Genomic DNA, 17449 nt, shown 5'->3' on the forward strand with positions numbered 1-17449 from the left:
GACCGTGATCGTTGCACACCTTTGGACAATTGGGACCGGAATGCATTCAATCTGCTGTGGCAGTTGGTCGCACCATCCACTTGGCGAGTATATTTGGGGGATATAACGACGTCATGGAATTCCTGGAAACCATCTCCCTGCCCGAGAACTTGGGTCTTTCACTCAAAGAGGTGGGGTACATCATACAGGTTAAGCTGCGTGGCACATCCCGAGGCTCAATTCAATCCAATTTTGTGGATTACTTATTCTTCATGAATGCACAGGGTCTGCCCAACCCAACAAGGGACTTTGCCATCTGGCACGTCCTGGCGGGTTGGGCCAAGTGCAATCTGCGAGCTCCAGATGTGAACATTCCTGTTCTACATGATCACTTGCTGGCTCTATGGCATTTCCTACCCTCAGTCGTTATGGACCACTTCGAACTAGTCCTCTTTCATCCCGCCTTCTGCATTGTGTTCTTTGCCACGTTTCGAGTGAGTGACCTGGTTGCTGCAGCCCAACACGACCTTTTCAGGCTGCGAGCCTGCGGCATTTCCTTCACTAATGGAAAGCTCTGTATCAGGATTTGGATATCTAAGACCGATCATCTCAGCAAGGGACAATTGGTCATGTTAGCACAAGTTCTGGGATAGCCCACATGCCTGGTGGCTAATGTGGTGCGATATAGGATGCTTAGACCCTCATAAGAACATAAGAAATTGCCATATTGGGTCAGACCAAGGGTCCATTAAGCCCAGCATCCTGTTTCCAACAGTGGCCAATCCATGCTAGAAGTACCTGGCAAGTACCCAAAAACTAAGTATATCCCATGCTACTGATGCTAGTAATAGCGGTGGCTATTTTCTAAGTCAACTTGATTAATAGCAGGTAATGGACTTCTCCAATAACTTATCCAAACCTTTTTTAAACCCAGCTATACTAATTTCACTAACCACATCCCTTGGCAACAAATTCCATAGTTTAATTTTGCATTGATTGAAAAAGAATTTTCTCCGCTTAGTTTTAAATGTGCTACAAGCTAACTTCATGGAGTGCCCAGTAGTCCTACTATTATCTGAAAGAGTAAATAACTGATTCACATTTACCCATTCTAGACCACTCATAATTTTAAACACCTCTATCATATGCCCCATCAGCCGTCTCTTCTCCCCAGCTGAACAGCCCTAACCTCTTTAGTCTTTCATCATAGGGGAAATGTTCCATGCACTTTATCATTATGCAAGGGGACGGAGCTGTACAATGGCTGAGTCACAGGGGAATGAGTTGGGATCAGCTGGTTCCCCTGATTCAGCATCTATTGATGAAGGCCATCCCCCCAGAGGTTCTGGTCATACACCTTGGAGATAATGATTTGGGAGTAACGCCATCGGCCCATGTGACATAGTAAGGGCAAAGGTAGCATGGGCGCCATTTTGAATACTGGCAATACGGCCCGAGTGCAGGAGGTCGCTCCTGGACCCCCGTTGGACTTTTGGCAAGTCTTGTGGGGTCAAGAGGCCCCCCCAAGCTGGCCAAAAGTCCCTGGGGGTCCAGCGCTGGCCATCCAGTGCTCCTACCATGTGACAGGGGCCGGCCAATGGCACGGATACCCTGTCACATGGTAAGGGCAAAGGGCCATCGGCGCCATTTTTATTAGTGGCAGCCAATGGCCCGAGAGCGGGAGATCATTCCCTGCGCCCCCGCTGGACCACCAGGTAATTTTAAAAGGTTTGGGGGGGGGGTGGGGGAGGCTAAGGGGGTCATTTTAAGGGTCAGGTGGTTTTTTTTTTATCGGGCCATCGGCGCCATTTATATTAGTGGCAGCCAAAATGGCGCCGATGGCCCGAGAGTGGGAGATCGTGCCGGGACCCCCCACTGGAACACCAGGTAATTTAAAACATTTTGGGGGGGTTCAGGAGGGTGGGGGATTTGTTTTAAAGGGTCGGGGTGGCTTTAGGGGTTGTTTTGGTGTGCCGGTTTTCCCGCCCTCCCCCCTCCCCCGATTTACGATTTTTCACGATAAATAGGGGGAATTTCTATTTATTTATTTATTTATTTATTTATTTATTTATTTATTTATGGTTTTTTTTATGTACCGGAGCTCCTGTATACAATACATATCGCTCCTGTTCACAGAGAACAGTAATAATTAATTGTTAGTCACAATACTATTGTATCGTGACTAACAATTTTTGACGATTTAAAAAACATCTGACGATTTTTTTAAATCGTCAAAAAACGATTCACATCCCTAATTATTTCCATGGGGTCTTTTCTTATCACTCTCTCCCGGCACGTCTCTCTGCAACCGGCGACTTTCGTTCCCTCACGTGGCATTTCTTTGTCTCTCTCACTCCCTCAGTTACTTCTCAGATACAGATAGGGAGTGGATCTTGTGTAAAGCTCTCCGTAATCAAGATGAACATTTTATGGGTCTAAAAATTTCAGTATTTCAAGACCTTGCTAGGTCGAGACAAGTTAGGAGGAAACAATTTCTGCAATTAAGACCAAGAGTATTAAATTTTGGGGAAATCTTTATTCTGAAGTACAATTGCAAATGTATCATTAAATATAGAGATAATACATATGTTTTTATGGTGCCTGAGCAATTAGAACATTTTTTGAAAGATAAGCATCCTAACTTAGAAGTATTACCCACTGCATCAGTGGAAGGAGTGCAATAGGTCCTTGCTACATGATCAAAAATTAGTATTAACGCTAGCAGCCGCCACTCTGACCCACTTGTCTTTTGACTCTATATCCTTGTACCTTAAATGTACCTTATATCACAATTATTCTTTAATTTGTATAAGATGGACCACACAGAAACTGATAGAATAAGGACGCAGCTTTTATTTAACACATCATGTCTAAAACTTCCCTGGGTACCCGGGCCGATAAGATGTGTCCATCGCTGCCCGACTTAGGGACTAAGCAAGGCAGCATTACTCCATGTCCCCCCCCCCTTGTCCTCCAGCAAGGGGGCCCCGACAATCGGCGCCTTCCATGCCGCCACCTTTTTGCGCTTTCCCCAGCGCTAATCGGCTACCCAGCTGCCTGTGATACCACCAGCACCACTTGCCATATGCCAACCGGCCCGGGTCAACGCCAAGTGATGAGGTAGGGAAGACCCTTGCCTCGTGTCCCCCCAACTAAATAATAAGCTATGGCCCTTGCCATCTGTGTCTGTCATGCCCTGCCTCTACGGCATCCTGTATTGCATTATTAAAATGTCATAACCCACATTGGACAGGTGCACTCCGTCCTGTCTGAATATGCCTGGCCACTGAACATCAGCCCACTGGTGTCTTACCTGTTGGCCACCTCTCTCCTGTGCACATAGCCTGATCTGACATTCACTTTATTCCCAACACTGAGGTTAGCCTCACCTCGGTGGTGGGAAAAGTAATAGAGTCACTGCTGAAAGAAAAAATAGTGAACTATCTACAGTCGGAAGAATTGCTGGACCAGAGGCAGCATGGATTCACCAGGGGAAGATCCTGTCTGACAAATCTGATTGACTTTTTTGACTGGATGACTAGGGAATTGGATCGAGGAAGAGCGCTCGATGTCATCTACTTGGATTTCAGCAAAGCTTTTGATACGGCCCCGCACAGGAGGCTGGTGAATAAAATGAGAAGCTTAGGAGTGAGTGCCGAGGTGGTGGCCTGAATTGCAAACTGGTTGATGGACAGAAGACAATGTGTGATGGTAAATGGAACTTACTCTGAAGAGAGAGCGGTGTTAAGCAGAGTGCCACAAGGATCGGTGTTGGGACCGGTCCTGTTCAATAGAGATGTGAATCGTGTCCTCGATCGTCTTAACGATCGATTTTGGCTGGGAGGGGGAGGGAATCGTATCGTCGCCGTTTGGGTGTTTAGAGTATCGTGAAAATCGTTAAAATCGTGAACCGGCACACTAAAAACCCCTAAAACCCACCCCCGACCCTTTAAATTAAATCCCCCACCCTCCCGAACCCACCCCCCAAATGCCTTAAATTACCTGGGGGTCCAGCGGCGGTCTGTAGCTAAATCGGGGGAAGGGGGAGGGCAGGAAAACCGGCACACTAAAACACCCTAAAACCCACCCCCGACCCTTTAAATTAAATCCCCCCCCTCCCGAACCCCCCCCCAAATGCCTTAAATTACCTGGGGGTCCAGCGGCGGTCCGGAACGGCCTCCTGCAATTGAATCGTGTTGTCTTCAGCCGGCGCCATTCTGCGCCGCCATTTTGCAAAATGGCGGCGCAAAATGGCGGCGGCCATAGACCAACACGATTCGACTGCAGGAGGTCGTTCCGGACCCCCGCTGGACTTTTGGCAAGTCTTGTGGGGGTTAGGAGGCCCCCCCAAGCTGGCCAAAAGTCCCTGGGGGTCCAGCGGGGGTCCGGGAGCGATTTCCTGCCGCGAATCGTTTTCCGTACGGAAAATGGCGCCGGCAGGAGATCGACTGCAGGAGGTCGTTCAGCAGGGGTTCCAGACCAGCTGAACGACCCCCGCTGAACGACCTCCTGCAGTCGATCTCCTGCCGGCGCCATTTTCCATACGGAAAACGATTCGCGGCAGGAGATCGCTCCCGGACCGCCGCTGGACCCCCAGGGACTTTTGGCCAGCTTGGGGGGGCCTCCTGACCCCCACAAGACTTGCCAAAAGTCCAACGGGGGTCCGGAACGACCTCCTGCAGTCGAATCGTGTTGGTCTATGGCCGCCGCCATTTTGTGCCGCCATTTTGCAAAATGGCGGCGCAGAATGGCGCCGGCTGAAGACAACATGATTCAATTGCAGGAGGCCGTTCCGGACTGCCACTGGACCCCCAGGTAATTTAAGGCATTTGGGGGGGGGGTTCGGGAGGGTGGGGGATTTAATTTAAAGGGTCGGCGGTGGGTTTTAGGGTGTTTTAGTGTGCCGGTTTTCCTGCCCTCCCCCTTCCCCCGATTTACGATTTTTTGACGATAAATCGGGGGAATTGGTATTGTATCGTGGCCCTAATGATTTTTGACGATTTAAAATATATCGGACGATATTTTAAATCGTCAAAAAACGATTCACATCCCTACTGTTCAATATCTTTGTGAACTACATTGCAGACGGGATAGAAGGTAAGGTTTGTCTTTTTGCAGATGACACTAAGATTTGCAACAGAGTGGACATGCTGGAAGAAGTGGAGAGAATAAGACGGGAATTAAGGAAGCTGGAAGAGTGGTCGAAGATTATATGGCAGCTGAGATTCAATGCCAAGAAGTGCAGAATCTTGCATATGGGGTGTGGAAATCCGAAAGAACTGTATTCGATGGGGGGTGAAGGGCTGGTGTGCACGGAGCAGAAGAGAGACCTTGGGGTGATAGTGTCTAACAATCTGAAGTCAGCAAAACAATGTGACAAAGCGATAGCTAAAGCCAGAAGAATTCTGGGCTGCATAGAGAGGAATATCGAGTAAGAAAATGGAAATGATTATCCCCTTGTACAGGTTCTTGGTGAGGCCTCACTTGGAGTACTGTGCTCAGTTCTGGAGACCATATCTCCGAAGGGACAGAGAAAGGATGGAGGAGGTCCAGAGAAGGGCGATCAAAAAGGTGGATGGTCTTTATCGAATGACTTATGAGGAGAGATTGAAGAATCTAAATATGTACACCCTGGAGGAACGGAGGAGCAGAGGTGATATAATACAGACTTTCAGATACTTGAAAGGTTTTAATGATCCAAAGACATCGACAAACCTTTTCCGTTGGAAAAAAATCAGCAGAACCAGGGGTCACGATTTGAAGCTCCAGGGAGGAAGACTCAGAACCAATGTCAGGAAGAATTTCTTCACGGAGAGGGTGGTGCATGCCTGGAACTCCCTTCCGGAAGAACTGGTGAAGACCAAAACTGTGAAGGATTTCAAAGTGGTGTGGGATAAACATTGTGGATCCATAAAGTCCATGTTATTGTTTGAGGTGTTGAAGTGGATTCTTGGGTACTCCAGCGATGGCCACTCCCATGGGGAGGAGCCCCATGAGGATCCGCAGTACTAGGCTAGACTCTATACATGCAGAAACAGAAGATTTGTATTTATTATACAGCTTGGTGATACTGCCCAGGAGGTGGCAGCAGTGAGATAACCCAGTAGAATGAGTCCAGGGGTCCTCGGCAGAGGAGACCAGTCCCACACTAATAGATGGTAGGCAGCGCGAGGTAGAAGAGGAAGTCCCGGATGCAGGCTCCCAGCGCTGAGCTGTAGGTGAGACAGACTGACAAGTTTAGATTACTCACTGAAGTAGATAGCTGTAGTGATGGAGATCCTGGCAGGCAGAAGTAGTTGAATTGTAGGCACCAAGACAGGGAGAGCAGGCCCTCGAGGAGCAAGTACCCATTATCCCAGATAGGTAACTGAAAGAAAGCATAAGGGCCCCCGAGGAGCGGGTACCCAGGTTAGAGATGAATAGCCCCAGAGGGCAGAGAGGACTTCTAGCAGCAGCAAGGAAGCGGCAGAGTAGCTTAGACCAGAGGTATTCCAATCCTTGCTAACTCAGTTTGTTAGCAAACAAAGGGCAGGCTAAATACCCAGATGGTGTTATGTCACTCGAGGGCACCGCCCCCGAGGTTCTCGCCATGACGTGGATAAAGACATGGGTGGTGTACGCGCGCACTCCTAGGAGACCATCAGGAGAAACATGGCGAACACCGTCGCTGTTGCCGTTCCGGGGACGCCGGAGAGAGCAGGCATGAAGACGCGGCAGCAGCCATTTTTCCAAGGCTTGAGGAGAGAGAATGAAGAAAGGTAAGGCACAGAGTTCGAAGCCATCTGAGACCAACGGACGCAACAGTCTAGAGGATGTGAATGAAGAAAAGAGGCATGGGGTGGCTTGCGGGAATAACAGCTACTACCTGGAGATTAATACCCATATTCAATAAACACACACACAGTTAATGAGACTCTAGCATTGCTCTATGCTTCAACGGCAAGAGGAAATGTGGAAAAAAGGATTTGCATTCACAAAAAAGCGGGGGAGTAGCTTGCTTGTTGTGGCGGTTACTACCCCAAACCAAAAAAGCCTGATACGTCACTTTCAATGCATATCCAGCATAGCTTTCTGCTTCAACGGCAGGGGGGATGAAGAAAAGAGGATTTATATTCAGACAACAACCAACAAGGACTGAATTGCACAGGCTGGGTAAACAAATAAGCATGGGAGTAGCTTGCCTATTATGGCAGTTACTACCCCTAACCAATTAAGCTAGATACTTCACTAAGATGCAGCTCTAGCACTAATCTCTACAGCAATGGCGGGGGTGGAAAGTAAATAGAGCCAAAAAGTTACTAATAAGGGCCAAGCGTAACAGATAAGTATGAGAAAAAATAAGTGTGAAACCTTGCTAGGCAGACTGGATGGGCCGTTTGGTGTTCTTCTGCCATCATTTCTATGTTTCTTTGTTTCGGCCCCGAATTCATAACTTAGAATCCTTCCACTTGATACGTGGGATGATGTCTGACCAGAATGTTGTGGTTCTCGGGAATAAGTTGGCTATCCTGGCCAGGTCGCTTTTTGCCTTTTTTATCAGTTGCTTGCATGTCGATGAACACAGGTCATTGCCCCCCAGATGTATTATTATTACCTCTGGAGCAGCCCTGGAATCCCTTAGGCGCCGTAGTAGGGGCAATAACCATTCCCATTGCATGCCCGGCTTTCCCATCCATGTTATGGCCCATCCTTGTGATGCCAACCCTAGGTGTTGTCCATATGGTCATTCCTTTGCTCTCTTAGTGGCCCAACGTACATATGAGTGACCAATGATCCATGCTGAGCGCTGCACCCCTTGCTGATCTGTAAGATACAATCAAGACTTTTGGTTATCTGAGGTCAATTTGTCCAGAGGGACATATGTATTGACCGCATTGGAATGCCACCGCCCAATCTCTTTATTGTGGACATTTGAAGCCCAGCTTGTGTTGCCCTTGTTGCCGCCCCAATTCTGAAGGAATGCATGGTGAATATATATATATATATATATTTTATTTTTTTTTTTTGTTGTCTGGTTAATGGTGTGCCATCCACATGTATCAGCAGGTGTACTCCTCCATCTGGCCGCCGGTCCATAATCGGTGCAAATACTTCCTTGCATTATTTATTGGGCAAGTACCACACCCTGCCACCCATTTCAACAACAGCATGGCTCATCTTCCGTCTTGATCCATTTTTCACGGGTATTGTGATAATTAATGCCTCTGGCGTCCATATCACATTCTTCTGAAGTAATCCACTATGTGCAGAGTCCTCCTTGTTGTCAGCTGTCAATTCGCTCACCCGCATTGCTCCGACTTAGTGGGGTCACCCCACCCCCTCGCCTTAAAGAAGAACGACAGTCCCATCAAGTGTTTGATTACGGTGTTCCTTGATTCACCGTTTTCCTTAGATGTGTATAAATATATATTTTTTTGTCTGGTTAATGGTGTGCCATCCACATGTATCAGCAGGTGTACTCCTCCATCTGGCCGCCGGTCCATAATCGGTGCAAATACTTCCTTGCATTATTTATTGGGCAAGTATCATACCCTGCCACCCATTTCAACAACAGCATGGCTCATCTTCCGTCTTGATCCATTTTTCACGGGTATTGTGATAATTAATGCCTCTGGCGTCCATATCACATTCTTCTGAAGTAATCCACTATGTGCAGAGTCCTCCTTGTTGTCAGCTGTCAATTCGCTCACCCACATTGCTCCGACTTAGTGGGGTCACCCCACCCCCTCGCCTTAAAGAAGAACGATAGTCCCGCCAAGTTTTTGATTACGGTGTTCCTTGATTCACCGTTTTCCTTAGATGTGGCAATGTATTTGTTGATCAATTCGTCGCTAACTGAGCCTTGTCTCCATCAGTTCTCTTTTAGGAAGTTAGTCACGTAATCATAGCCTCGGCAGCATGACCTCCATGTAGATGGTGCCACAGATCTGCATACCAACTCCAAGGTGATTGGAGACATAAGAACATAAGAAAATGCCATACTGGGTCAGACCAAGGGTCCATCAAGCCCAGCATCCTGTTTCCAACAGTGGCCAATCCAGGCCATAAGAACCTGGCAAGTACCCAAAAACTAAGTCTATTCCATGTTACCATTACTAATGGCAGTGGCTATTTTCTAAGTGAACTTAATAGCAGGTAATGGACTTCTCCTCCAAGAACGTATCCAATCCTTTTTTAAACACAGCTATACTAACTGCACTAACCACATCCTCTGGCAACAAATTCCAGAGTTTAATTGTGCGTTGAGTAAAAAAGAACTTTCTCCGATTAGTTTTAAATGTGCCCCATGCTAACTTCATGGAGTGCCCCCTAGTCTTTCTACCATCTGAAAGAGTAAATAACCGATTCACATTTACCCGTCCTAGACCTCTCATGATTTTAAACATCTCTATCATATCCCCCCTCAGTCGTCTCTTCTCCAAGCTGAAGAGTCCTAACCTCTTTAGTCTTTCCTCATAGGGGAGCTGTTCCATTCCCCTTATCATTTTGGTAGCCCTTCTCTTTACCTTCTCCATCGCAATGATATCTTTTTTGAGATGCAGCGACCAGAATTGTACACAGTATTCAAGGTGCGGTCTCACCATGGAGCGATACAGAGATACAGAGACCAACTTTCTATAAGTGTGCCACCATTGCTGTCCCTGCTTCTTCCGCTGCTGGTACCTGCATTTCGAAACAAATGCCATTTAGCATGAGATAAAGCATCCGCTGCGCTATTGCGTATCCCCTGCACATGCCTAACTTGCAGTGTTGTGTTGTTTCGCACTGCCGCTAACCCTATCTCCCTGAGAAGATTGACAACTTTCAGGAACTTGGCTGATTGTTGAGTTTAATACCTGTACCACCACTTTGTTGTCACACCAGAAAATTACTTACTTATTCCTGAGCCTGTCGCTCCATAATACTAGTGTGACCAATATAGGGAAGAGCTCCCAAAAAGGTTATGTTCTTTTTGCTCCCATTCAAAATCCATTCCGCTGGCCATGGTTCTGCACACCATGTCGCTTGGCAAATGTCTCCGAAACCCCACCTCCTGATGCATCTGTGTGAATGTTCAGTTCCTGGTTGGAAAGAGGTGCCCCTTGTATAACAGATATGCCATTAAAGACGTTAAGGAACTCCTTCCATATCTTTAAATCTGCGTGCATCTCCTTTGAAACTAGTAGCAGATTGTGAGGTCATCTTATCCTGGCTGTTGCTGCTACCAGTCGCGCATGAATGCCCTTCCCATGAGAATGAGCCTACATGCATAGTTCCATGTTCCAAGAATGGATTGCACAACCTGCAGGGTTATTTTCTTTGCTGATGCCATTTGTTGTATTATTTCACTGAATTTCTCCACTTTTTCTTCTGGATGTTTGGCTAACATTCTGTTGGAATCCAACTCAATGCCCAGGAATGATTCTGTATGCACCAGGAGAAGCCAGAAAGCCAATTCTATATCTGCCTTTGCCATCAACGCCCCCACTCCGCATGTTCTGAGAAGAGCTATCGCCGAATCAAAGGATGTGTATTGCACCGTGCATTCTTCTTGCGGCAATTGATAGTTCACTGACTCTACCGGGGGATATGACAAATTCTGAATTAAGCGGTATTTTCCTTTTTCTTTTTTGGGAATGACTGCCAATGGTGAAAGACAAATGTTCTTAAATGGTTGTTTTTGGAAAAGACCAGCCATTCGGCTGAGTGCCAATTCGGTCTCCAATTTTTCTTGCACGATGTCCGCATGCTGTGTTGCTAATTGTGCATTGCCATTCTTTGTACTTTTTATCCATCCTTGAACTGTGATAATGAATCCTTTGCGAAAACCTTGCGTTAACTTCCATGCTTTCTGGCATTTTGGGTATAATTCCAACCATGTTGATGGGTGAGTATGCTTTCTCGAACTGCCCCATCTCAGTTTGATTTAGCCTTACCCCTGTTGCCATTTTTGTAGGTCATCTTGTCAGTGGATGCAGAGCTGTGCATGTTAAACACACGTGCTTAAATTTGCATTCTTGGAACGTGCATGTTGTTCTGTTATATTGCCAACATGTGTTATCCTGAGACTGGGCTTGCCTTGCTGAAAACCTACTGGGTGATAACCTTCTCATGATTCTTGGGTGTATTCCTTGCTCTGTTGTTTTTCGCGTCATCTGCTGTATCCATAGGCTGACATCTTGGGTTCCCCGTGCCATGTACCTGTTCTCTTCCCTTTTATCCCGGAGTTTTTATCATAATTGAGCGTTATGACGGGTCTCGATGTCCCACTTCACTTGTCATGTGTAGGAAAGCCTTTATCCAATTAACAATGCTCTTTGGAATTCTTGCCTCTTTCTCCGTTGCTGCCAGACAGTCCTTTGATTTTTTTTTTTTATCATCCGATCTGCATTGCACTTGTAGAATGCTAAATATGTCTATATATGTTCTTTTCCGGATTTTCTTTCACATTTATCTGGGCACTCCCTCCCATAGTTCTGATAATTTGGTAAGTGTGCTGTCCTTGTATGCTGTCCTGTTTACTATTTGGAGTTCACTGCCGCTGTCTGAGTCAGACGATGATGTGGAAGAAGATTTGTCTGAGCTAGAACTTGTCCTGTCTTGCGCTTTGCCTTGCACCTTCTTTCCACTGACCCCGAGCTGGTTTCCGCACCTGCAGAGGGCATCCTCTGCCCACTTCCCCCGACCTTATCCCTGCACTCATCAGAATTGCTGTCCCCCATCTGTTGTGGTTGGTCCACTTGGCTGTTTGTTCCTTTCTCTGTGTTGTGGTTGTCTTGCTGTCCTTATTGTCACTCTGGGCCCCCATTCCCCGACTGATGATGTAGCACCAGTATGTGCTTGCACAACTCCTCTTCCGTCACCTCTTTCATGTGGTCTTGTTCCGTTTTTGTTGTTAGATGATGTTGCTCGCTGAGCCTGCCCTCCTTCTTGGTTGATGTATGGCCCTTGTGGCGGTGCTGGCCAGGACCACGAAGGCAACTGGAAGAAGTGTTCACCACCCATTTCTCCATACAGCCCGTAATCCCATGGCCTCCCTTGTTCCATGCTGGGAATGGGCCTTGAGGACTGGGATCCCTTGGTGCTCTTGAATATCAATTAGCGCTGTCCGAGTTCTGCCAAGCGGGATATATCTGGTAGGGATGTGAATCGGGCTTCTGACGATTGAAAATATCGTACGATATTCTCAAAATCGTCAGAAATCGGGGGCCCCCAAAAACGATAGGAAAACCCCACGAAATTGTTCATGGGGGTGCTCTTATCGTTTTGGGGGAAGGTGGGAAAAACAGCACACAAAAATAACCCCTAAACCCACCCCAACCCTTTAAAACTAATCCCTTAGCTTCCCCCACCCTCCCGACCCCCCCAAAAAACTTTTTACAGGTACCTGGTGGTCCAGTGGGGGTCCTGGGAGCAATCTCCTGCTCTCGGGCCGTCGGCTGCCACTAATCAAAATGGCGCCGATGGCCTTTGCCCTTACCATGTGACAGGGTATCTGTGCCATTGGCCGGCCCCGTCACATGGAGGGAGCACTGGATGGCCAGCGCCATCTTTAAAAATGGCATGGGCCATCCAGTGCTCCTACCATGTGACAGGGAAGCTAAGGGATTAGTTTTAAAGGGTCGGAGTGGGTTTTTTGTTTATCAGCTCGGGCGCAGCCGATAAACAAAACCGCGATCGGGCTGGACAAAAAAAAAACCACGATGTGAATCGGAACCGGAATCAGAACCGATTCCGGTTCCGATTCACATCTCTAATATCTGGTTTCTGCCTCCGCTTTGTCCTTGTATCCCACTGGCTTATGGCTGTGGGCCTCTGAGAGTGCTCTGATGTGATGTATGCAGTGCCATTGCCCCCTCGAAGGTATGCCGCTGCGGCCCTGACATCATGGCCTCTTCTACTCTTGTCTCCGTGTTCCTGTTGTCTGTTGACGTCGCCTCACTTGCTTGAGGTTCTCTCATATCCATGTCGAGTCGTTGTCCTTCACGACTCTTTCTTCCTGTGCTCCCTGCTCTTGTTCTTTTTCAGCCCCGGACACTCTCCTGCCCTGCAATGCCTTGATCGTAGCTTTCGAATAGTCTGTTCTGCCCTTTTTGTGACTGTCGCTGGGATGATGCTATCGGGACCAGATGACATATTGCTTATTTTAATGTAGCCTGTGAACAAGATGTAATTAATGAAAACTTTTTTTTTAAATTATTATTAATCGCCCGTTTTATGCAGAGACTGAATGTAACCATGTGACTTGTGACTTATAAGTAGCTTTCTCTGATCCCTGAGCCATCGGTGGGTCCTTTTGCAGTATAACCAAGGCCCAAGACCTGGATACAGGCCTTACTGCCATATTTCTATTCTTATTATCCCCCCCCCCCTTTTTTTTTCTTTCTTTTTTTTTTAACCTTACTGCCTCATCTCTGTGCACCAATATAGTTCATATTAATAATTTTTAAAGATTTATTTTTTTAATTCACCTGGAGGGGATGTTACTCTGACTTCCCTGGCACAGGGCCCCACTGCTAATTACCGCTGGCCTGCCAGTCTGCAGTTGTGCATGGAATTGTTCAGCGACGGGTCTCCTGCTTAGTAGCAGTGCATGTTGCTACTGCGTTCCTGATTGTGGCTTACCTTGCCTTGCCCAGCCTGCCTTGTTCAGCCTTGCCTTGCCCAACCTGCTTTGCCTTGCACAGCTTTGTCTTGCCCAGCATGTCTCATCCCTGCGTTGTCTCCTCATCCCAGTCTCAACCAGGGTCTCTCATGTGTCTTCATACATCGTCATGTGTCTTCGTACATCCTTCTGGTTTTGACTTCTTTCATTGAACCTGACCATGCTTGCCTGCTGCCTGGATCTGATTTCTCTTATTAGACCTAACCACGCGTGTAGGTCGCCTGTCCTGACCTTGGCCTGTTTCCAGTTTCTCCAGTCTGCTGCCTGTCCTGACCCTAATGTGTCCTCAGAATCTTGCTCTCTCTACCACCCTAGGGATCCACCAAATCCCTGCCAGTTTCCAGAACCCAAGGGATCAACCTGTGGGGAAGGCATCTGGTATAGGTGAAGCTCCAGCCTGTCCCACATCAGGGTGTGCTTGCCAGCTGTCAGCACAGGCCTCATACGTTATGAGGCAGTATCAACCATGCCACAGAATGAAACGTTCACCCCCTTGCAGCTCATTACACCATGTAGCCCTACTCTGTGTTTTCTATCTTTTAACCGGTTCTCTTTCCACAATACAATGGACTTTTTCATTTCAAGAGTCACTCATGAGGTACTTTGTTAAATGCTTTCTGAAAATCCAGGTACACTATTCCAGCCGGCTCATCTTTATCCACATGTTTATTCACACCTTCAAAAAAAAGTAGCAAATTGGTGAGGCAAGAGGTACCTTGGCTAAATATATGTCGACTTTGTTCCATTAAACTATGTCTGTCTTATATGTTCAGTAATTTTGTTCTTTAGAATAGTTTCAACCATTTTTCATGGCAATAACATCAGGCTCACTGGTCTGTAGTTTCCCAAATCATCCCTGGAAGCCTTTTTAAAAACTAGCATTACACTGGCCACCTTCCAATCTTCAGGTACAGTATACTTACTATCCCTGCCCAGGGATAGTAAGTATACTGTATTCCATCTTCTAGATGGTTTGACTAGTCTTTTGTTTTATATCCAGGTCTGAGGACTAATTTGCACATCAAGACCACTACAAATCTTCTGCAAAGTTTTCTCTGGCTTTAAATCACTGTTTCTGATGTTTTTTCCTCTTGCAGTGCCTTAGGTCTTCATGGCATTATTTTTTTGCACCATTTGTATCTCTTTTTTATCTCTTCATACCATTATTCATGTTGCTGTGCCTCTCTCACATTGCCTTGAAGGTTCTAACAGGGATACAACTTCTCAAATAACCTTAAAATGAATGGTAGATTTTTATTAGGGAAAGCCATGATCTTTGACCAGGCACACATCTTTGGGAAGGATGAACATGGAGTGGTGAGGGAGGAAGGGGACACCCATCTACCCAGCCAGATCAGCCAAATCAACCTTAGTGATCAATGTGGTGTCAGACAGTTGTCACCAGCAGTTCATCTTTATATCCCTCTCAAAGTGCCTTGAGGTCTTCAAGTCACTTTTGGTTGATACTTTTTGCCCCTCTTTTGGTTTCTTGGGTGTTCATGCTACTATTGGTTCCCTTTGTCCCTTTTTTGAGCTTGGGGTATTTTTACTTTCATTGTTACTGCTTTGCCCTTCTCATGGTGCCTTGGGGTATTTATGCATCTGTTTGGACTGCTTTGCCCCAGCCTTGGTATCTTGCAGTACTGTTACCTCTGCTACTTATGTCTGCTTGCAGGTTTCACTAAATTTTGATACAAAACAATTTTAGAGCTTGAAATAGGAGATATTGCTTCACCCTTTTAATTTAATGGAAATGAATTACTGAATGGCATGAAGAAATATATTTTGGGGGCCTGAAACAAATTAAATGAATCAATCACTAAACCAAATAGACTGAATGAACAAACTGAACCAAGATATTTTCTTTGCACATCTTTATTGCATTATTTGGAATCAATTTTTGGTCACACCTTACATGTGTTATGCTGAATAGGGATGTGAAAGCTTTAAAAAAAATAAGTTTGCAAGCTAGTTTGATAAACCTGAAAGAAGTCTGGAGTTTTTCAAATTAGTCTGGTAAGTTAAAAATAAGATTCTATATGAACCCTTCAAACTGTCTAGTTTGTTTCAGATTTTGAGAAAATTCAGCTGACTTGAAGGGTCCATAGCAGGTAGATTTGATGTGATTTCATAAGAACTGATATATCTACAGTAAATCTGAATACATTTTTCTCCAGATACCCTTTGAAAATTCCAATGAATTTCTTCATTCAATTCAAACCAGGTTGAAACTTTCCAAGTTTTGTTTTTTTTTAATTTTCTGAACATCTTTAAAATTGAACTTAGTTTATTGATACTGTCATATAGTGAGTTCCATTCAGATATATTTCATTTATGGATATATCTAGTGAGGTGAAATATCTCAATGACAAGAATATTGCACTCTGTATTTAATCGTGTACTCTAGTAACACATCACTGAGAATAATGATTTCTCATCAAAGGGCTTTTGCTAGCTTTGCTCCACTCAGTGAGAGACTCCTAGTATTCATAAAAAATAATTTAAAAGGGGCTCTCATGAGACCCTATAAGGCCACTCCACACATTTAAACATTTTTCATATTTATATTACTTTACTAAATCCTTTTCTTGACTTTCCCTATTTAATCCGTGTTACTTTAGCTATTCTTTTTAAGGCAGTTGTAAAGTATGTAAGATTAATCGGTGGTCAAGAATTCTTGAGCTGTTGAACTTTATTAGCATTGATTATCATCTACAGTGAGCTTTCAAGGCAGGGATTGTTTTGTTACATGCTGTGAAGATTTATGGTAATTGCAATTACTATTTTAAAAGAAAATCTACATGAAGTAGTTCTTTTCATTGGATATAACTTCCTTGAGACCTCTTCCAATAATTACATTTTAAAAAAAAATATATACTTTGCACTGTTATCATTGTTCTCAATGGGTGTTCTGCTCTGTTTAATTTTTCTCTACAGTTCTACTTCTTTTCTACAGAATTATTTTCTGGTGATGAATTAGTGTGCTATCAGTATATCATCAGAAGGCCATTAGTGATCTTTTGATGATGTATTACACCATTAGTCATTAAAGTACTGTTGCTCTGGTGATGCATCAGTTAGATCACCTTGAAATGAGAGGGTAGCACGCAAACTCAGTTTTCAAAAAAATGGGTCCCAATATGTTTTGGAACAAAAATAGAATAAGAGTAAAAAAGGATACATGGGAATTGTAACGTGTAGAGACTAAGAAATGATGACATGGCTTTGTAAAACTGAGATTAGGAATAGATGAATATTGCTGAGATTAGGAACAGATGAAATATGAGCCCATGAAACCTTACAAGAAATTAAAAATTGTACTATACCATCAGCTTTTTACTGATTTGTGTTGTGTTTCACGCCCATGGCTGCCCGCGGGCGCGCCCCACCTACCTGGCCGCGGCGGCGACCCGCCACGACAAACAGCCCGAAGGAAGCCCGGACCCACTGCAGTCGTTCCTGCAGGCTGGAGTGGGCCCGCGGGGTACCCACTCGCCGGGAACCCTCCTAGCATCCCCGGGGCTCAGCGTCTCACTGCCGAGAGAATCCAAGATGGCCGCCACCATGGGATCCAAGATGGCCGCTGTCAACTCATTTGCATTTAAAGGGACCTGGTCCCTTTAACTAGACTCACCTGCTTCCAATGATCCAGAGCAGAGAAAGTATGTAGGAAGGCTTCCTCTGCTCATTCCTCGACTTGGCAACGTCTCTTACGAGTGTTGTTTGAGTCTGCTTGCCTCGGTGAGTTCCTGCTTCTTGCTCCTGTTACGTGTTGGTGTTCCTGGTTCCTGACTTCGGATTGGCTTATGGTGATTCTCTGGTTCT

Source organism: Rhinatrema bivittatum, chromosome 10, assembly GCF_901001135.1.
Source record: "Rhinatrema bivittatum chromosome 10, aRhiBiv1.1, whole genome shotgun sequence".
In the NCBI taxonomy this organism is placed as follows: Eukaryota; Metazoa; Chordata; class Amphibia; order Gymnophiona; family Rhinatrematidae; genus Rhinatrema; species Rhinatrema bivittatum.